This window comes from Phyllobates terribilis, unplaced genomic scaffold, assembly GCF_046119375.1.
Source record: "Phyllobates terribilis strain yellow unplaced genomic scaffold, ASM4611937v1 Scaffold_2__4_contigs__length_985480577, whole genome shotgun sequence".
NCBI classification, from domain to species: Eukaryota; Metazoa; Chordata; class Amphibia; order Anura; family Dendrobatidae; genus Phyllobates; species Phyllobates terribilis.
In genome coordinates, this window is record NW_027362762.1 from 685064872 (window position 1) to 685086876 (window position 22005).

At 45.0% G+C, this 22005-nt stretch overlaps 1 protein-coding gene across 3 annotated transcripts in view; it reads right to left on the reverse strand.

The window, feature by feature from the left end:
• RASSF5 (Ras association domain family member 5) overlaps positions 1-22005 on the reverse strand; it is a 269843-nt gene that overhangs the window by 65809 nt on the left and 182029 nt on the right. The window contains exon 1 of one of the 3 annotated variants that reach the window (XM_073670689.1): positions 2992-3084. The exons of the other annotated variants lie outside the window; for them this stretch is intronic. The gene's annotated coding sequence lies outside the window, so the exon portion shown is untranslated. Of the gene's footprint in view, positions 1-2991; positions 3085-22005 lie in introns of those variants that run through there. 3 annotated transcript variants of the gene reach the window in all.

The window sequence follows — 22005 nt, forward strand, 5'->3', positions numbered from 1 at the left end:
CAAAAGAACACTCCAATACATCACTAGTATTTTGTTGCACCACCTCTGGCTTTAATAACAGTTTGCAGTCTCTGAGGCATGGACTTAATAAGTGACAAACAGTACTCTTCATCAATCTGGCTCCAACTTTCTCTGATTGCTGTTGCCAGATCAGCTTTGCAGGTTGGAGCCTTGTCATGGACCATTTTCTTCAACTTCCACCAAAGATTTTCAATTGGATTGAGATCCGGACTATTTGCAGGCCATGACATTGACCTTATGTGTCTCCTTTCAAGGAATGTTTTCACAGTTTTTGCTCTATGGCAGGATGCATTATCATCTTGAAAAATGATGTCATCATCCCCAAACATCCTTTCAATTGATGGGATAAGAAAACTGTCCAAAATATCAATGTAAACTTGGGCATTTATTGAAGATGTAATGACAGCCATCTCCCCAGTGCCTTTACCTGACATGCAGCCCCATATCATCAATGACTGTGTAAATTTGCATGTTCTCTTCATGCAGTCATCTTTATAAATCTCATTGGAACGGCACCAAACAAAAGTTCCAGCATCATCATCTTGCCCAATGCAGATTTGCGATTCATCACTGAATATGACTTTCATCCAGTCATCCACAGTCCACGATTGCTTTCCTTAGCCCATTGTAACCTTGTTTTTTTTCTGTTTAGGTATTAATGATGGCTTATGTTTAGCTTTTCTGTATGTAAATCCCATTTCCTTTAGGCGGTTTCTTACAGTTCGGTCACAGACATTGACTCCAGTTTCCTCCCATTCGTTCCTCATTTGTTTAGTTGTGCATTTCCTGTTTTGGAGACATATTGCTTTAAGTTTCCGATCTTGACACTTTGATGTCTTTCTTGGTCTACCCGTACGTTTGCCTTTAACAACCTTCCCATGTTGTTTGTATTTGGTCCAGATTTTAGACACAGCTGACTGTGAACAACCAACATCTTTTGCAACATTGCGTGATGATTTATCTTCTTTTAAGAGTTTGATAATCCTCTCCTTTGCTTCAATTGACATCTCTCGTGTTGGAGCCATGATTCATGTCAGTCCACTTGGTGCAACAGCTCTCCAAGGTGTGATCACTCCTTATTAGATGCAAACTAACGAACAGATCTAATTTAAAAAATTACCCTTACTGAGTACCACATTTTTTTTTCTTGATTTCTTTTAGTGTTTCTTAAAGCCATAAAGTTGCCATTTGAAATGACTTTAGTTTTGTGCCATGTCTGTGATCTGCTTTTTTTCATCAACATTAAATAACTGAATGAACATTCTCCGAGCCCGGTGATTCCATAATTTTTGCCAGGGGTGGTAGAAAAGTTTCTTTAGGACCAAGAGGATTTGCCTATTATCCCACAAGAAAACATTATGTTTCTCTTTGTGATCACAGAACAAACCTTTGATTTGAATAGTTTTTAAAATATTCTTCTTGTGCCTAGCTATCGCTGTTATATACTGCACTTGTTACGGCTTCGCTACCTAAATCTTTTATTTCCCTCTTTGATTCCCTCGGGGCGTACCATACAATGCACTTGAAAATGGCAAAAAAATTCCAAGCGTGGTGAAATTTGGAAAAAAACAAAACAAAACATCAGATCGCAATTGGATCAATGTTATTCTATGGGGCTTTGCACATATCAGATTTTTTTCCTCGGATACAGCTTGTCCAGGGAACAAAATTGTTGCTTGCCCGAGTTTGATATGATATTCGGATCGCACTCGACCATGCAAGTCAGTGAGTCTGTGGAAAACATCAGACTGCACTTGGATGACATCTAAGTGCAGTCCGATTTCCATGGACTGACAGAATGGAGAAGATGGAGAACATTTTTTCTCCATCTTTTCTCCTCATCCGAGAGAATCGGATCACAATATGATCACACCCTGGTCAAACTCTGATCAGAGTTTGATCAGTGTGTGATTTGCATAATTGACCCAATTCTCTCAAATGAGAGACTATACGCTTGATGCCTAACTGGAAGACATTGGCATCTTATGGGTATGATGCAGACCAGTACATCTTGTGTTGGGGAAGGGATTATAGGGAATGTGACATCAAAACAAAAAATTGTGCAGAGCACAGAAACGTGATGATTTCACTTTTGTGCTTTGAACCCTGCAGCAGTGACAGTGGTGGTGAGCACATGTCGGGCAACCAGACATTGTACCGCTAATGCCAGGCTACTGGCTTTTTCTCACTGCTGGAAGAAGTCACCGCCACGACCCTGGTCTCATCGCTCTGAGCATGGCTGTGATACTAACTTACTCCAGCAATGAGAACAGGTCAGTAGCCTGGCATCAGCAGTACAATGTCAGGTTGCCCGACGTATGCTCACAACCTCTACCGGACCTCCTGTCATTGCTCACCACTGAACACAGGGGGATATTGTAGCTCAGCGCATTGCGCTGGGCTACAGTAAAATGGCACCTGGCTTCACCCACAGCTGTGAACTGGGCAGCACTGGGGGCATGCAAAATTCATAAGTGCGGCCACAGCAGGCAGGGGCGTTGCTAGGGTCCTAAAAGATCCGGGGCCCAAGCCCCAAAGTACTTGTATCCCCATACAACCTCCCCGCCACTTAAAAGGGCATCTATACATATATACAGTAATTACAGTATACCTCTGTTGCTAACCCTAAAACACACTATACAAAGACCAATATTATCAAAATTACTACTATACAAGGCCAAAATAATACTGCTACACAACGTCCTTTACCATTACCACTACACAGTGACTACATAGTATTATAATATGACCATTACCTCTGTATAACAAAACACACTATACAAACACCAATAATACCGCCATACACCTACCACCACATAATGACTGAAATGCATTAAACTGTTACTAAATACAAAAAAACGCTTAAAGAGACTGATATTACCACCATACATTGACAATATAGTGGAATATAGCAGTTTTGCCAACGATATTAGAGATTACAGTGCAGATATATGCAGTATAGGGACTTACAGATTACGTTCTTTCTGATGGTGTAATTTACTTTTCTTGTCTTTTTCATCTGGCCCAGACCATTATAACGACTTCTCCAGCCAGGACTCATCTGCAGAGATTACAACAAAGACACATCTAACTTCTCATATTTCAGGCACTGTCTCCATCTATTCCCATCCTGCCCAAACTCCTCATGCTGTCTGCTAAAGCCTGGAACAGTGACCCCAATACTTCAAAAATTATGTCATTACTATGATTAGCCATCCATCAATTAATGCTACAAAGACAGAGTGTCTCTAAAAATAATAGTATCTCATAGAAAGTAGTAAAGTATGGTAGCCTCCACAGCCATATATATACTATATTATGGCCCCAGAGCTCCTTATACACTGAATTATACACCAACAGCTCCTTATATATAGTATGATGGTCTCCACAGTTCGAAATATGTATAATGACCCCCACAGTTCCCTCTATGCTGTACGATGGCCCCCACAGCTCCTTATATATAGTATGATGGCCCCACAGCTCCCTATATGCTGCATAATGGCCCCCATAGCTCCCTATAGCCTGGCCCCCCACAGCCCCTTATATATAGTATGGTGGCTCCCACAGTTCCCTATATGCTGTATTATTTTCCCCACAGCTCCCTACAGCGTGTATTATGTCTCTGCAGATCTCCCTCTTCTCCGGTCTTTTGCAGAACATCCCCATATGGTACCCTTAAAAATAGGAGTGTTATTAAAATGCCCTCTGCATAATAATATCTGCTCATATTATGACCTAAAAAAGCCTCCTATGATATATGACCTCCACACTGTCCACCATTATCAGCTATAACCACTCGCTCTTATGAACCACGGCCTATACCATGGCTCTCCCCTCTCTAATTTTTCATTACACTCTATACAGTACAGACCAAAAGTTTGGACACACCTTCTCATCTAAAGATTTTTCTGTATTTTCATGACTATGAAAATTGTACATTCACACTGAAGGCATCAAAACTATGAATTAACACATGTGGAATTATATACTTAACAAAAAAGTGTGAAACAACTGAAAATATGTCTTATATTCTAGGTTCTTCAAAGTAGCCACCTTTTGCTTTGATGCCTGCTTTTTTGGCATTGTCTTGATGAGCTTTAAGAGGTAGTCACCGGAAATGGTCTTCCAACAATCTTGAAGGAGTTCCCAGAGATGCTTAGCACTTGTTGGCCCTTTTGCCTTCACTCTGCGGTCCAGCTCACCCCAAACCATCTCGATTGGGTTCAGGTCTGGTGACTGTGGAGGCCAGGTCATCTGGCGTAGCACCCCATCACTCTCCTTCTTGGTAAAATAGCCCTTACACAGCCTGGAGGTGTGTTTGGGGTCATTGTCCTGTTGAAAAATAAATGATGGTCCAACTAAACGCAAACCGGATGGAATAGCATGCCGCTGCAAGATGCTGTGGTAGCCATGCTGGTTCAGTATGCCTTCAATTTTGAATAAATCCCCAACAGTGTCACCAGCAAAGCACCCCCACACCATCACACCTCCTCCTCCATGCTTCACAGTGGGAACCAGGGATGTAGAGTCCATCCGTTCACCTTTTCTGCGTTGCACAAAGACACGGTGGTTGGAACCAAAGATCTCAAATTTGGACTCATCAGACCAAAGCACAGATCTCCACTGGTCTAATGTCCATTCCTTGTGTTCTTTAGCCCAAACAAGTCTCTTCTGCTTGTTGCCTGTCCTTAGCAGTGGTTTCCTAGCAGCTATTTTACCATGAAGGCCTGCTGCACAAAGTCTCCTCTTAACAGTTGTTGTAGAGATGTGTCTGCTGCTAGAACTCTGTGTGGCATTGACCTGGTCTCTGATCTGAACTGCTGTTAACCTGCAATTTCTGAGGCTGGTGACTTGGATAAACTTATCCTCAGAAGCAGAGGTGTCTCTTGGTCTTCGTTTCCTGGGGCGATCCTCATGTGAGCCAGTTTCTTTGTAGCGCTTGATGGTTTTTGCAACTGTACTTGGTGACACTTTCAAAGTTCTCCCAATTTTTCGCACTGACTGACCTTAATTTCTTAAAGTAATGATGGCCACTCGTTTTTCTTTACTTACTTATTTTTTTCTTGCCATAATACAAATTCTAAAAGTCTATTCAGTAGGACTATCAGCTGTGTATCCAGCAGACTTCTGCACAACACAACTGATGGTCCCAACCCCATTTATAACGCAAGAAATCCCACTTATTAAACCTGACAGAGCACACCTGTGAAGTGAAAACCATTTCCGGTGACTACCTCTTGAAGCTCATCAAGAGAATGCCAAGTGTGTGCAAAGCAGTTATCAAAGCAAAAGGTGGCTACTTTGAAGAACCTAGAATATAAGACATATTTTCAGTTGTTTCACACTTTTTTTGTTAAGCATATAATTCCACATGTGTTAATGCATAGTTTTGATGCCTTCAGTGTGAATGTACAATTTTCAAAGTCATGAAAATACAGAAAAATCTTTAAATGAGAAGGTGTGTCCAAACTTTTGGTCTGTACTGTATATCTCCACACTGTACCCCCGTCATGCTAACCCCTTTCCATATTGTTCCTCCATTTTCCGCTGTCTTCTCTCCATATCCATTCTGTGCACCCTCTCCACACCATGCCCTCATATTACCCACCACGCTGTCCTCTTCAAACTGTAATCACTCCTCAATCTGTCCCCCTACACAGTATGATGGTCACCACAGCCTCCCATACGATATTATATCCACAACAAGCCACCAATATATTGTCACCAACACAGCCTCCATATATAGTATGATGTCTAACACAGCTCCTCATATACTTTACTGTCCCCCTGCAAAGCCCCTCATTTCATGGCCCAAACACAGAGCCCCACATTTCATGCCCCCTCTGCACAGACCCTCAGATTATCCCTACACTCTGCACAGCCCCTAATTTTATTTCCCCAATCAGCACAGCCCCTCAGTTTATTAACCCTCCATCAGCACAGCCCGTCAGTGTATCCCTCCCATCAGCACAGGCCCTCAGCGTATCCCTCCCATCAGCACAGGCCCTCAGCGTATCCCCCCCCATCAGCACAGGCCCTCAGCGTATCCCCCCCCATCAGCACAGGCCCTTAGAGTATCCCCCCCCATCAGCACAGGCCCTCAGCGTATCCCTCCCATCAGCACAGACCCTCAGCATATCCCTCCCATCAGCACAGGCCCTCAGCATATCCCTCCCATCAGCACAGGCCCTCAGCGTATCCCTCCCATCAGCACAGGCCCTCAGCATATCCCTCCCATCAGCACAGGCCCTCAGCATATCCCTCCCATCAGCACAGGCCCTCAGTGTATCCCTCCCATCAGCACAGGCCCTCAGCGTATCCCCCCCCCATCAGCACAGGCCCTTAGAGTATCCCCCCCCATCAGCACAGGCCCTCAGCGTATCCCTCCCATCAGCACAGGCCCTCAGCGTATCCCTCCCATCAGCACAGGCCCTCAGCATATCCCTCCCATCAGCACAGGCCCTCAGCGTATCCCTCCCATCAGCACAGGGCCTCAGCGTTTCCCCCCCCCCCCATCAGCAGAGGCCCTCAGCGTATCCCTCCCATCAGCACAGGCCCTCAGCGTATCCCCCCCCCCCATCAGCAGAGGCCCTCAGCGTATCCCTCCCATCAGCACAGGCCCTCAGCGAATCACTCACCTCCGCGCCACGGCTGTTGCTGAGCTGAGTATCTTCAGCCAGAGGAAGGTGTCTGGCAGCCGCAGACATTCAGAGTTTTTTTTTTCCCACAGGAGATTCGGGGTTCTGGCCAAGACGTTTGGGGCTGGAGCCCTGGATCTTTGATACTAGCGACACCCCTGAGCCGCAGTATAGAAAATGCGGTCAGACACTGACTGCAATCTCCTATGGCTGCTATATTTGCAGTGTGTGCCGTGCTCAGCTACTTACACACCAGAAAATAAAAATAGCATCACACAATTGTGGCGCCCCTGAGGATTCGACCGCCACAGGGATGCTGCACTTCTTTAATGGAGTGTAGTGTTCCTCCTCTGAGGTAAGAACAGTGTGATGGTCAGGACCCTTCCTTCACATCCAACACTACCCTTCTCCACCAGAGGGGGCTAGAATGCACTAGGTGCTGCCCTCCTGGTTACAGGGAGACTGGGGAACCAAGAGTTAGGGGAACCAGTTAGTGGGTGAGGGTGGAGGACTCACATTTTAGTGACACTGTAAAATTCATATTTAATAAAAAGCCATCTTGGTTCTTGGTCCTTGTAGTCTAGTTCTTTGACGGTCCTTGTTAGTCAAGTTGCCTGGCTGTCATGTACTGTGATCTCCCACCCTGAAAGTGGAGCCTGTGTGGACCTGCAGCGTATGGAGGCACAGCCCTCGTACCCCGGCCTTGGGACGAGGGGCAGGTTGCAGACAAGGAATGTCTCAACCTGGTCAAGGACCACGACCAAGAAGGCCCGGAGCTTAAGAGTGTAGCTCCACAGCAAATGGATCCCAGGGAGGATGCAGACGGAGCGGCGCATGCCACCTGTCCTCACCACCTGATATATTCAGAGGGAGTCCGGCTGCGAGAGGGGTACCGGCCCCCGACACCCGACCTTGCTACTCTATGTCCTGGTCGGGAAAGCCCGGTAGGCCCTGAGGATCCCACCGGGTATCGGAAGGAGCGGAGCTGCCACCCGTGCCCTTTTTCTGAGAGGAGTTCAGAGGGAGACCCGGCCTTTCTACACACACAGACAGGAAAGGATACGGTCTGTAGCTCAGGAACACTCTGGTGCGGGGTCCTGATTGAACGCTGGACTTACTCGGAGGTTGTCGGACCCCCGTTCCTGGTGACCGCAGAACTCCGCGGGGAGCAGGGAGTCGCCTTCCTTCTGCCATCTCTTATGTGAGTAAAGCCTTGGAAGTTCACCCCTATGGCCTCCGGACTATTTATTCTGCGCTACACCGCATGACGCAGTGCCCGTTCTCCTCTACTACTACCCCCTCCATCCTGTCCCTCTGCCCTGAGGCCTTACTCCGCCTGTGGGGAGTAGTAACAACGATGGCCGCCATACCACCATGCCTCAGCGGACTGCAGCGGTGCTGGTGGCCTTCACCAGGTGCCACAGGTGGCGTAGTCGTAATCAGCCACTCGACCCGGATAAGCCCACACCATCCTTTTAATGTGACGGCCCTGGGCACGGAGCGGGTCCGGGCCATAGCTGCACCCCATCTCTCCAATTTAGGACCCGACTCCGAGTCCCCATCTCCCAGGGTAAAAAAATGGCTTCCGAGAAGAGGCGTCACACAATAGCTTCAGAAAAACATGTTAAAAAAATATATATTTTATTTTGTTTTAAAAATAAATTATATCATTAATAATTATTGATAATGCAAAATAAAAATAGCTACCCATTCCCCATTAAAATGTATTTTTTTACCTGGTGTTCTGATTCAGGCAGTATGAATCTACTGTTTAGTTCCCTTTAAAGCAAAGTTCTATCTTTAGAACCACTTAAAATAACACGACATGTATAGACATATATGGCATTCTCTTATACAATGCTTTTATGGGAAACATAACTGTGCGTTTCTTTATTTTATCGGTTGGCTTGTTGTTAGTGAGGTTTAAAATGGCTATAAGAAGTATAGGAACCATCATTATAAACTTTTACAGCTTTCACCCCCCATAAAATCTGTCATCGGTCACATATGGCAGACCTTCTACAGCGACTGCTTTCCATTTTTACAAGCTTTGAGTGTTGACTATGGGGTCTGGAGGAAGATGCATTCAGGCCAGGACAAGGTGGGTGAGTGATTGTGATGGATGAGTAAAGTACACAGCCTGAATGCTTAGTATTGGGGTCATTAATAACGTGAAATATTGTGTCAACATGAAGATAAAATGCAACTGCTTTCATTCACTGCCCAGGAGCCTCGAAAGTGTATTTTCTAAGTCAATATTTTATTTAATTATCCAAGAATTTCTTTCTGCGTTTCTCTAATCAAATATATAGGGAAACCCATATAAATGCAAATTAGATTTTCCTTTGAGCTTATTCCCATTCTTCTCTATTTTTAGGCAGAATGTATTAAAGAATACCAATGACCGCGCTTAGTAAGCATTACCTATTAGCTTGGTGATTGAAAATGGTGAGCGGATTCATGTTTTCAGGATTATAATAATATTGGTGGGATTAATGCAGAAACACAATAGAAGCTCATGTAATCTGCACGTGACTATCAATAAAGTTTTGTCAAAGCAAAATACCCGGAAGTATCAAAAAGAAAGCAGCTTTATTTAAAACATGACAAACCAAAAAGAAAGAAAAACCGCAGCGTAAAAAATGTGATAAAAACGCACACAAAAATGCAATGTAACCTAAATCAACTGATAGGTGCAGAAAATATGTAACATCAATTACTTATCACGGGAATAGGAAAATAGGGACTTGCAGTTTGTCCCCCCTCTATACGCTTTCAGTGATTCTTAGGCTGAGTTCACATGCTGTGGCCTCATGTTTGAGCTGGACCCTTGATGTGGGAATAAACTGAATCAATCTGCATGGCAGCATGCTGGTTTGCAAAATAGTGCAGCTAAAGACATTAGAAACCGTTGTGCCAATCTGCATGCCAACATGATTTTTGACTGCATCATGAGCACAGTACTGCAGCTGCAACATGACCCCATGTTTGCTGTAAGTCTCAGCATTATGGTTGCTATACACAGAAAAGGCCACAAGCCAAGTGTTTCAATACAAGTCATGGAATCTAGATATGATGTCTGTCGTAGAGAAAAACTGTAAAATCCATTAAGACATCTCCAGAGAGGAAACATATCACCCTCACATTGAACATATGGGATGTCACGGGTGTGTCAAGTGTGACAGACAGTCGTTCTGGAGCCGGCTGCAGAAGGTCATTGCACTTGGCATTGCAGACACCTTCTTGATCCTCTCATCTCTTTGGTTTTGTTGTATCTTTCTTCCTTTAGGACCCAGCAGCTATCTCCACCTTCTGCTGCTGATTGACACATCCATGCTTGGTAGTTAAAAACTCTCGGTTTCTCCAGAGAGGCACTGGAGATAGTTCTTTGTACTTCTGTGTTGGCTTGGAGCACTAGCAGTTGGCTAGTTTCTTCTCTGGTGCCCTTGGAGGACAGTTGGCATTATCTCTCTGGTGTCTGCTCAAGCTAAGTGTATTCCCTTTGTTTGTCTACCTTGTTGTCTTTAGTTCATAGTGGAGCTCAACTAGTGCTCACCCTGTCCCCTCCCTATCTAGGATCAAGCTCTAGGGACATTCAGGAATTAGGTTTCTGCTCGGTGATAGGTGTGGGATGGTAGGGTAAGAAGAGTGATATTAGATCTGCCTAGGGGTCTCCACTCCCCCTCTGGACTGAGGTCTAAGGGGTAACGTTTCTCCTTATGGAGAGTGACACACCAACTCTGGCACATCAAGGTAAGGAGGCTTATTCGCCATGCAATGCTCCTCTGGGAAATTTAATATGCAAATTGCCTCTTCAGAGAAAAAGAGGACTTGTACTCTATAGCGGCACCTATTGCCAGAGCCAGTGCCAGAGTTGGTGTGTCACTCTCCATAAGGAGAAACGTTACCCCTTAGACCTCAGTCCAGAGCCTCTCACCTAGCCAAATCAGATCTCATACTTTGCATTGACGAGGGTCAACAGCCCGAAACACCGTGTCTGCAAATTGAGATTCTGATTTGGCTTTTATCCTAAGTCATATTGCACGACTCGTTAAAGGGTTGACTTGTAGGATCGCTGCTTCCAATAGGTGGCGCTATAGAGTACAAGTCCTCTTTTTCTCTGAAGAGGCAATTTGCATAAAAGACCTAGCACATCCCACGATCAGCCTGCCTTATGTGCTTATAAAGGGATGGAATGTGTGCGTAACCTTAATCTAATAAAAAACAGAGTTTGGGTTTTTGTCATTTGTTAGTCCTGGAAAGTACAGTTTGCTATGGTACTGTCCATTTTCCTAAAAGAAGTCCCTCCCTCCACTAAGCTCTGAGCCATTTCCGTGACACAGATTTAGTCATTTTTCTTTTATGCTTTTTACTCTATGTAATTGTATATACCGTATTATTTTGTTCCCATTTTGTAACAGTTTTGTATATTTTTTATAAACACTGCCTACCTTTCCGGATTAAATATATAAAATGTAATAGTTCTGCTCCTCTTGCTCTGTAAACCACACCCCTGAAGTCATACTCTACCTGTAACGGGTGTCCAATTGGCCTGTATAAATGATTGATGGTGGCAGCTAGTAGTTCCTTTTGCTATTGTTGAGCTGGCAGTGATCGCATCAGGATATATATATATATATATATATATATATATATATATATATATATATATATATACAGTTATATGAAAAAGTTTGGGCACCCCTATTAATCTTAAGATCATTTGATAGTTGTTTTGAGGAGCCCATGATGCCACTCTTCAGAGGAGATTCAAACAGCAGAGCAACTTGCAAGTGGCCACTTTAAGTAGCTTTTCTCATGATTGCATACACCTGGCTATGAAGTTCAAAGCTCAATGAGGTTACCAAACCAAGAAAAGTGCTTTAGTAAGTCAGTAAAAAGTAGGTAGGAGTATTTAAAACAAGAAAATGATAAGGGTGCCCATACTTATGCACCTGTCAAATTTTGTTTCAATGCAGATTGCACATTTTCTGTTAGTACAATAAACCTCATTTCAAGGCAGAAACATTACTGTGTCCAACAGTTATTACATATATAAAACTGAAATAGCTGTTGCAAAAACACCAATTTTTATAAAACATTAAGCTTAAGATTAACAATGGTGCCCAAACTTTTACATATAACTGTGTATATATATATATATATATATATATATATACACTGCTCAAAAAAATAAAGGGACACTCAAATAACACATCCTAGATCTGAATAAATGAAATATTCTCATTGAATACTTTGTTCTGTACAAAGTTGAATGTGCTGACAACAAAATCACACACAAATCATCAATGGAAATCAACTTTATTAACCAATGGAGGCCTGGATTTGGAGTCACCCCCAAAATTAAAGTGGAAAAACACACTACAGGCTGATCCAACTTTGATGTAATGTCCTTAAAAGAAGTCAAAATGAGTCTCAGTATTGGTGTGGCCTCCACGTGCCTGTATGACGTCCCTACAATGCCTGGGCATGCTTGTGATGAGGTTGCGGATGGTCTCCTGTAGGATCTCCTCAAAGACCTGGACTAAAGCATCTGCCAACCTCTGGACAGTCTGTGGTGCAATGTGACGTTGGTGGATGGAACAAGACATGATGTCCCAGATGTGCTCAATCGGATTCAGGTCTGGGGAACGGGCGGGCCAGTCCATAGCTTCAATGCCTTCATCTTGCAGGAACTGCTGACACTCCAGCCATTATCCTGCATTAGGAGGAACCCAGGGCTAACCGCACCAGAATATGGTTTCACAAGGGGTCTGAGGATCTCATCTCGGTACCTAATGACAGTCAGGGTACCTCTGGCGAGCACATGGAGGGCTGTGCGGCCCTCCAAAGAAATGCCACCCCACACCATTACTGACCCACTGCCAAACTGGTCATGCTGAAGGATGTTGCAGGCAGCAGATTGCTCTCCATGGCATCTCCAGACTCTGTCACGTTTGTCACATGTGCTCAGTGTGAACCTGCTTTCATCTGTGAAGAGCACAGGGCGCCAGTGGTGACTTTGCCAATCCTGGTGTTCTGTGCAAAATGCCAAGCGTCCTGCACGGTGTTGGTCTGTGAGCACAACCCCCATCTGTGGACGTCAGGCCCGCATACCACCCTCATGGAGTCGGTTTCTAACCGTTTGTGCAGACACATGCACATTTGTGACATGCTGGAGGTCATTTTTCCAGGGCTCTGGCAGTGCTCCTCCTGTTCCTCCTTGCAAAAAGGCGGGGTTGTTGCCCTCCTACGGCCCCCTCCACGTCTCCTGGTGTACTGTCTCCTGGTAGCGCCTCCAGCTTATGGACACTACGCTGACAGAGACAGCAAACTTTCTTGCCACAGCTCGCATTGATGTGCCATCCTGGATGAGCTGCAGTACCTGAGCAACTTCTGTGGGTTGTAGAGTCCATCTCATGCTACCACGAGTGTGAAAGCACAACCAACATTCAAAAGTGACCAAAACATCAGCCAGAAAGCATTGGTACTGAGATGTGGTCTGTGGTCCCCACCTGCAGAACCACTCCTTTATTGAGGGTGTCTTGATAACTGCCAATAATTTCCATCTATTGTCTATTCCGTGTGCACAACAGCATGTGAAATTGATTGTCAATCAGTGTTGCTCCCTAAGTGGACAGTTTGATTTCACAGAAGTTTGATTTGCTTGGAGTTATATTCTGTTGTTTAAGTGTTCCCTTTATTTTTTTGAGCAGTGTATATATATACAGTGCCTACAAGTAGTATTCAACCCCCTGCAGATTTAGCTGGTTGACACATGCGGAATTAACTTGGCATTGTGACATTTGTACTGTAGATCAGCCTGGAAGTGGGAAATGCACTGCAGCAATTTTTTTTTTTTTTTTTTTTTAAACGTTAAAAGTTAATTCAGAGTGTCATTTATTATTCAACCCCTCAAACCACAAGAATTATGTTAGGTCCCCCTAAAGCAGGGGTCTCAAACACGCGGCCCGCGGGCCGCATGCGGCCCCTGAGGCAGGCATCTGCGGCCCGCGATGCACCAGAAGTCTCACCCTAGCAGAGAGGAGGAGTGCGCCGCTCCGTAGTGGCTGTGTCCCTCTGGCGCTGCGTGATGACATCACGCCAGTGCACAGAGAGCGGAGGCGTGACTCTCCCCCCCCATTGCTGGATTTTGCAGGTGACATATGCTGTGGCTGTACGTTTACAGCACGATGATAGCGCCGGCTCACACACAGAGCCGACACTATCATCAGCTGAACCGAGCACATGTCAGCTGATTATTACAGCTGACATGTGCCCGCAGCAGGCGCGGGTGGAATCGCGATCCACCCGCGGCTGTTAACCTGTTAAATGCCGCTGTCAATCTCTGACAGCGGCATTTAACGCGCGCTTCCTGGAAGCGCGACCTAAGCCCCGCCCATCGGCGACCCCGTCACGTGATCGCGGGTCGCCGATGGGTGGTCATGACAACCCTGGGTCTGCAGCAGACACCAGTGGTTGTAATGATCCTGTCGCTATGAGCGCCACCTAGTGGTCGGCGCTCATAGCACAGGAGCATTTCTGCTGCATGCAGGGCATCTGCTGGTCCCCTGTATGTAGCAGAGGCGATCGGACAGTTGCTGCTTCTAGTCTCGTATGGAGACTACAGAAGCATGCAACAAGTGAAAAAAAAAAGTTTTAAAAAATATGAAAAAAATATAAAAGTTTAAATCACCCCCCTTTCGCCCCATTCAAAATAAAATCATAAAAAAAAAACCCACATACACATATCTGGTATCGCCGCGTTCAGAATCACTCGATCTATCAATATAAAAAAAGAATAAATCGATCGGTAAATGGCGTAACGAGAAAAAAATTCTAAACGCCAGAATTACGTTTTTTGGTCGCCGTAAAATTGTAATAAAATGCAATAACGGGCGATCAAAGCATCGGATCTACCCCAAAATAGCATCAATAAAAACTTCAGCTCGGTGCGCAAAAAATAAGTGCTCACCCAGCCCCAGATCCCAAAAAATGGAGACGCTACGGGTCTTAGAAAATGGCACCATTTTTTTTCACCACTTAAATAAAAAAAAAACTATACATGTTTGGTGTTTATGAACTCGTAATGACCTGGAGAATAATAATGGCAGGTCAGTTTTAGCATTCAGTGAACGTGGTAAACAAAATAAAAAAAAAACCTCAGTGGTATTGCACTTTTTTTGCAATTTCACGGTGCTTGGAATTTTTTTCCCGTTTTCCTGTACACAACATGGTAAAACTAGTAATGCTCTGCCAGCACCATTATAGTCCATACTCTGCATATGCCCGCAGACTATGATGCATTTCTATGGGAGCAGGACGGTGTTGCTAACAGACATATTTTTCTATACACAGAGCACCTGTTTAAAATCATAAATGGCATTGTCATCAAAAAAGCGCAAGATTGCTGATGAAAAACGAATATTTCAGGAAAAGTGGGAAAACTTATATTTTGTTACAGAAGTAGGAGAGAGAGTCCAGTGTCTGATTTGTCTTCAGTTTGTCGCAGCTTAAGGACTACAATGTCCGTCGACATTACATGACGCAGCATGGAGAACAGCATGAAGCACTGTCAGGCAAACTGAGAGAGGAAAAGCTTCAGCAGCTGAAAGCATCTCTTCAAAAACAGCGAAACTTCTTCTCAAGTATTAACAGGTCAAGTGAAGCTTCTGTAAAAGCGAGTTTTGTACTCAGTAACATGATAGCAAAACATTCACGACCATTTACTGAGGGTCAGTTTATTAAAGACTGTTTTATAAAAGCAAGTGAAATTATTTGTCCGGAAAAAAAAAACTGTTTGAAGGTATAAGCTTGTCAGCAAATACTGTTGCTAGTAGAATCACTGAATCTGCTAGTGACGTTCATCAGCAACTGATTGCAGCAGCAGAAAGTTTTGAAGCATTTTCCATAGCGCTTGACGAGAGCACCGGGGTAACAGATACTTCATACTGTGCTGTGTTCATTCGTGGGGTTGATGAAAACCTAAACATCACCGAAGAATTATTGGATTTATTACCAATGAAAGGCACAACGACCGGTCGGGACATTTTTAAAGAACTTGAAGGTTGTATTAACACAGCAGGACTGCCATGGGATAAACTGGTGTCTGTGGTAACGGATGGTGCACCAGCAATGTGTTCTGAAAACATTGGTGTTGTGGGATTATTGAAAGCAAAACGAGGCCAGCTTTCATTGTCAGGTCCTTTCAGTGCTATACACTGCATTCTGCACCAGGAGGCGCTGTGCGGAAAAAGTGTACAAATGAAAGAAGTTATGGACTTTGTGATTAAGACTGTTAACTTTATACGGGCAAGAGGTCTTAACCATAGGCAGTTCACTTCATTCCTGTCTGATATGGACAGTGAATATGGAGACTTGCTGTATCATACCGAGGTCAGATGGTTGAGTCGGGGAAGAGTGTTGAAAAGATTTTTTGCTTTGAGACAGGAGATAGCGCTTTTTATGGCACTTAAAGATAAAGACGCTTTCCAACTTTCTGACCCAGCTTTTCTATCTGACTTACCGTTTCTAACAGATGTCACAGAACACCTCAACGCACTCAACGTGAAGCTCCAGGGCCCAAAGCAGATGATTACAATGATGTTTGATAATATAAAAGCATTCAGATGTAAGCTGTCTTTGTGGGCCCAGCAGCTGCAGTCTGGCAATTTGGCTCATTTCTCAGCTATGCAGTCGCTGGTACGAGCTGAACCAGAACGCTTGAACTACTATTCCAATATAATTTCTCAGTTACTACAAGAGTTTGATAGATGTTTTCATGGGTTTCAGGATCTTGAAGCTGAATTTACACTCTTCGCAACTCCATTTGCGGTAGACATTGCTTGTGTTTCAGAAGATCTGCAGATGGAGATTGTGGACTTGCAATGCGACACAGTTCTTAAACAGAAGTATATGGACATTGGTGTTCCAGATTTCTATAGGTTTGTTGCACGAGAAAAATTTCCAAATCTTCTTAAAGCCGCTGCCAGGATCATGGCCATGTTTGGAAGTACATACGTATGCGAACAGTTTTTCTCTTCAATGAAACTTAACAAATCAGCATTACGCTCAAGACTTACAGATGAACATCTTCGTGCAACATTGCGATTGGCCAATGCTCATGATTTCAAGCCCAATCTTGACATTCTCGTATCTGGCAAACGCTGCCAACTGAGCAGCCAGACTGAATTTTGCGACACTTGAACTGGAAAACTGGATTGTTAAAATAAGCACGTGGAGTAAGCCGGCAAATTTCCGTTAAGTTTAAACCTAGCAGTATTATAGTACAATAATGTAGAATTGTTATAGTAGTTCAAATAAATAATTGTTTAACAATAATTTTGTACTGTATTAAATTTGAAAGGAATGCGGCCCGTCAGCTAAAATTTTTTTTTATGTGTGGCCCATTTACTCTACCGAGTTTGAGACTCCTGCCCTAAAGTATTACGAAGTTGTTCAGGCACCAAGAATAATGAGCTTCACATGTGTGGATTAAAGATCTCTTTTGCCAGCCTTTTCTGACTATTTAAGACCCTCCCCAAACTTGTGAACAGCACTCAGACATGGTCAACATGGGAAAGACAAAGGAGCATTCCAAGGCCATCAGAGACAAGATCGTGGAGGGTCACAAGGCTGGCAAGGGGTACAAAACCCTTTCCAAGGAGTTGGGCCTACCTGTCTCCCCTGTTGGGAGCATCATCCGTAAGTGGAAGGCTTATGGAACTACTGTTAGCCTTCCACGGCCTGGACAGCCTTTGAAAGTGTCCTCCCGTGCCGAGGCCAGGCTTGTCCGAAGAGTCAAGGCTAACCCAAGGGCAACAAGGAAGGAGCTCCGGGAAGATCTCATGGCAGTGGGGACATTGGTTTCAGTCAATACCATAAGTAACGTACTCCACCGCAATGGTCTCCGTTCCAGACGAGCCTGTATGGTACCTTTACTTTCAAAGCGTCATGTCAAGGCTCGTCTACAGTTTGCTCATGATCACTTGGAGGACTCTGAGACAGACTGGTTCAAGGTTCTATGGTCTGATGAGACCAAGATCGAGATCTTTGGTGCCAACCACACACGTGACGTTTGGAGACTGGATGGCACTGCATACGACCCCAAGAATACCATCCCTACAGTCAAGCATGGTGGTGGCAGCATCATGCTGTGGGGCTGTTTCTCAGCCAAGGGGCCTGGCCATCTGGTCCGCATCCATGGGAAGATGGATAGCACGGCCTACCTGGAGATTTTGGCCAAGAACCTCCGCTCCTCCATCAAGGATCTTAAGATGGGTCATAATTTCATCTTCCAACAAGACAACAGCCCAAAGGACACAGCCAAGAAAACCAAGGCCTGGTTCAAGAGGGAAAAAGTCAAGGTGTTGGAGTGGCCAAGTCAGTCTCCTGACCTTAACCCAATTGAAAACTTGTGGAAGGAGCTCAAGAATAAAGTCCACATGAGACACCCAAAGAACCTATATAACTTGGAGAAGATCTGCATGGAGGAGTGGGCCAAGATAACTCCACAGACCTGTGCCGGCCTGATCAGGTCTTATAAAAGACGATTATTAGCTGTAATTGCAAACAAGGGTTATTCCACAAAATATTAAACATAGGGGTTGTATAATAATTGACCCACACTTTTATGTTTAAAATTTAATAAAATTCAACTGAGCAACATAACTTTTTGGTTTGTAAGATTTATGCTTCTGTTCATAAAACCTACTCTCGTTTGCAGTTTGAAGGTTCTAACTTATTTGCATCTTATCAGACCAGCTAAATCTGCAGGGGGTTGAATACTACTTGTAGGCACTGTATATATATATATGTATATATATATATATATATATATATATATATATATATATATATATATACACAGTAAAAACCAAAAGTTTGGACACACCTTCTCATTTAAAGATTTTTCTGTAACAAAAAAGTGTGAAACAACAGAAAATATGTCTTATATTCTAGGTTCTTCAAAGTAGCCACCTTTTGCTTTGATGACTGCTTTGCACACTCTTGGCATTCTCTTGATGAGCTTCAAGAGGTAGTCACCGGAAATGGTCTTCCAACAATCTTGAAGGAGTTCCCAGAGATGCTTAGCACTTGTTGGCCCTTTTGCCTTCACTCTGCGGTCCAGCTCACCCCAAACCATCTCGATTGGGTTCAGGTCTGGTGACTGTGGAGGCCAGGTCATCTGGCGTAGCACTCCATCACTCCCCTTCTTGGTTAAATAGCCCTTACACAGCCTGGAGGTGTGTTTGGGGTCATTGTCCTGTTGAAAAATAAATGATGGTCCAACTAAACGCAAACCGGATAGAATAGCATGCCGCTGCAAGATGCTGTGGTAGCCATGCTGGTTCAGTATGCCTTCAATTTTGAATAAATCCCCAACAGTGTCACCAGCAAAGCAACCCCACACCATCACACCTCCTCCTCCATGCTTCATGGTGGGAACCAGGCATGTAGAGTCCATCCGTTCACCTTTTCTGCGTCGCACAAAGACACGGTGGTTGGAACCAAAGATCTCAAATTTGGACTCATCAGACCAAAGCACAGATTTCCACTGGTCTAATGTCCATTCCTTGTGTTCTTTAGCCCAAACAAGTCTCTTCTGCTTGTTCCCTGTCCTTAGCAGTGGTTTCCTAGCAGCTATTTTACCATGAAGACCAGCTGCACAAAGTCTCCTCTTAACAGTTGTTGAAGAGATGTGTCTGCTGCTAGAACTCTGTGTGGCATTGACCTGGTCTCTAATCTGAGCTGCTGTTAACCTGCGATTTCTGAGGCTGGTGACTCGGATAAACATCCTCAGAAGCAGAGTTGACTCTTGGTCTTCCTTTCCTGGGGCGGTCCTCATGTGAGCCAGTTTCGTTGTAGAGTTTGATGGTTTTTGCAACTGCACTTTGGGACACTTACAAAGTTTTCCCAATTTTTCGGACTGACTGACCTTCATTTCTTAAAGTAATGATGGCCACTCGTTTTTCTTTACTTAGAATTTGTATTATGGCAAGGAAAAAGCAGCTAACAGTCTATTCAGTAGGACTATCAGCTGTGTATCCACCAGACTTCTGCACAACACAACTGATGGTCCCAACCCCATTTATAAGGCAAGAAATCCCACTTATTAAACCTGACAGGGCACACCTGTGAAGTGAAAACCATTTCCGGTGACTACCTCTTGAAGCTCATCAAGAGAATACCAAGAGTGTGCAAAGCAGTCATCAGAGCAAAAGGTGGCTACTTTGAAGAACCTAGAATATAAGACATATTTTCAGTTGTTTCACACTTTTTTGTTAAGTATATAATTCCACATGTGTTAATTCATAGTTTTGATGCCTTCAGTATGAATGTACAATTTTCATAGTCATGAAAATACAGAAAAATCTTTAAATGAGAAGGTGTGTCCAAACTTTTGGTCTGTACTGTATATGTATATATATATTCCATGCCGTTGGAATCGGAGGTATATATACCATAGCAGACACAGAGGGAACTTAAGCTCACCCAGGGCAGGATCCTCCATGCACGGAACCTTGCAGTGCGTTAAGGGAAAATTAGCAAAGGAAAAATATGCAGCAAAGGGAGGAGATCCATAAAAACTTGAAGTTTATTGAAAAATCTACAAATTCATAAAAACCTGTAGGATATTGAAACCACATTAAATGCATTTCAGACGTATTCCTTATTGATTGTTTAAGGAATCTGTGTGATTCTCTCCGGTGTCTCCTTGACTATGTCCAATAATATTGTTAGTTAATGGGAACCTGTAAGGCAATTCCTGCTGCCCAAACCCTGAGCAGCATGAATTGCAGCCTTGCTGCACAATTGCCGCCAAGTATATTATACTCTATAATGCTTGTAATGCACACGCCCGGGCTGAGTGGCGTGTGCGTGTATATGTAGTGATTCCACTGGACCGTGCCGGAGAGTGAATACCTGGAGGGGTGTAACTAAGTATCCACCCGATCCGACCAGGGTCGCACGACGGCATACGACGCCAGTGCACCAAGGAGGAACCGAGCAGAGGGACCAGGTGCTACTCCAGGACAGACCCCGGACACGGCTGTTGACCCACACAGGGGAATACAGGAACAGGCAGGTTAGGCTGGCACACAGACTGCTGAGTATAGGCAGACACGGCTGGTATGCAGACTGGCGGATGCTGGTAAGCATGACTGGTATGCAGGCAGGGAGGTACTGGCAGGTACGACAGGTTGGAGCACCGAGTGGATAGGACCCAGTACAGACTGGGACTCAGGAACAGAACCGCAGATGCGGTGGACAAACAGCAGAGAGAGGCCGCCCAGAGTGGCGAGCAAGAGCAGAACAAGACGAGACTGCCTGGAGCGGTGAGCGAGAGAAGAGCAGGACAAAGCCGCCTGGAGCGGTGAGCGAAAGAGGAGCAGGACGAGACTGCCGAAGCAGCGAGCAAAGGGTCAGAGCAGAGCGAGACTGCCAGAGCAGCGAGCAAAGGGTTAGAGCAGAGCGAGACTGCCGGAGCAGCGAGCAAAGGATCAGAGCAGAGCGAGACTGCCGGAGCAGCGAGCAAAGGGTCAGAGCAGAGCGAGACTGCCGGAGCAGCGAGCAAAGGGTCAGAGCAGAGCGAGACTGCCAAAGCAGTGAGCAAAGGGTCAGAGCAGAGCGAGACTGCCGAAGCAGCGAGCAAAGGGTCAGAGCAGAGCGAGACTGCCGGAGCAGCGAGCAAAGGGTCAGAGCAGAGCGAGACTGCCGGAGCAGCGAGCAAAGGGTCAGAGCCGAGCGAGACTGCTGGAGCAGCGAGCAAAGGGTCAGAGCAGAGCGAGACTGCCGAAGCAGCGAGCAAAGGGTCAGAGCAGAGCGAGACTGCTGTAGCAGCGAGCAAAGGGTCAGAGCAGGGCGAGACTGCCGGAGCAGCGAGCAAGGCAGAGCAGGCAAGAACCGCCGGAGCGGTGAGCAAGGCAGAGCAGAGGGGACAGGGCTCTGTTCACACGGAACAGACTGGAAGGGAAAGGCAGAACCAGGTACACACAGGATACTTGCAATGAAGTAGCGAGTGGACTCTAAACTCACAAACGGGAGTACAGGGACAACGAGTAGGAGTTAGGTACGGGATCAGATTCTGCAGGAAAAGGGAAGGTACGGACATAGAGAAAAACAGGTAACAGGCTAGGAGAGTATTCAGACAAGAACAGACACAGAAGCAAGATACAGGAGCGGGTCTAGGTATGCGGCCCCTAGAAGGCGGAACAAAAAGGCTAGGAGCATGTTCAGACAGGAACAGGCAAGATACAGGAACGGGTCTAGGTATGCGGCCCCTAGAAGGCGGAAAGAACAGGCTAGGAGCGTGTTCACACTGGCCTGGAAATACAGCCTCCAG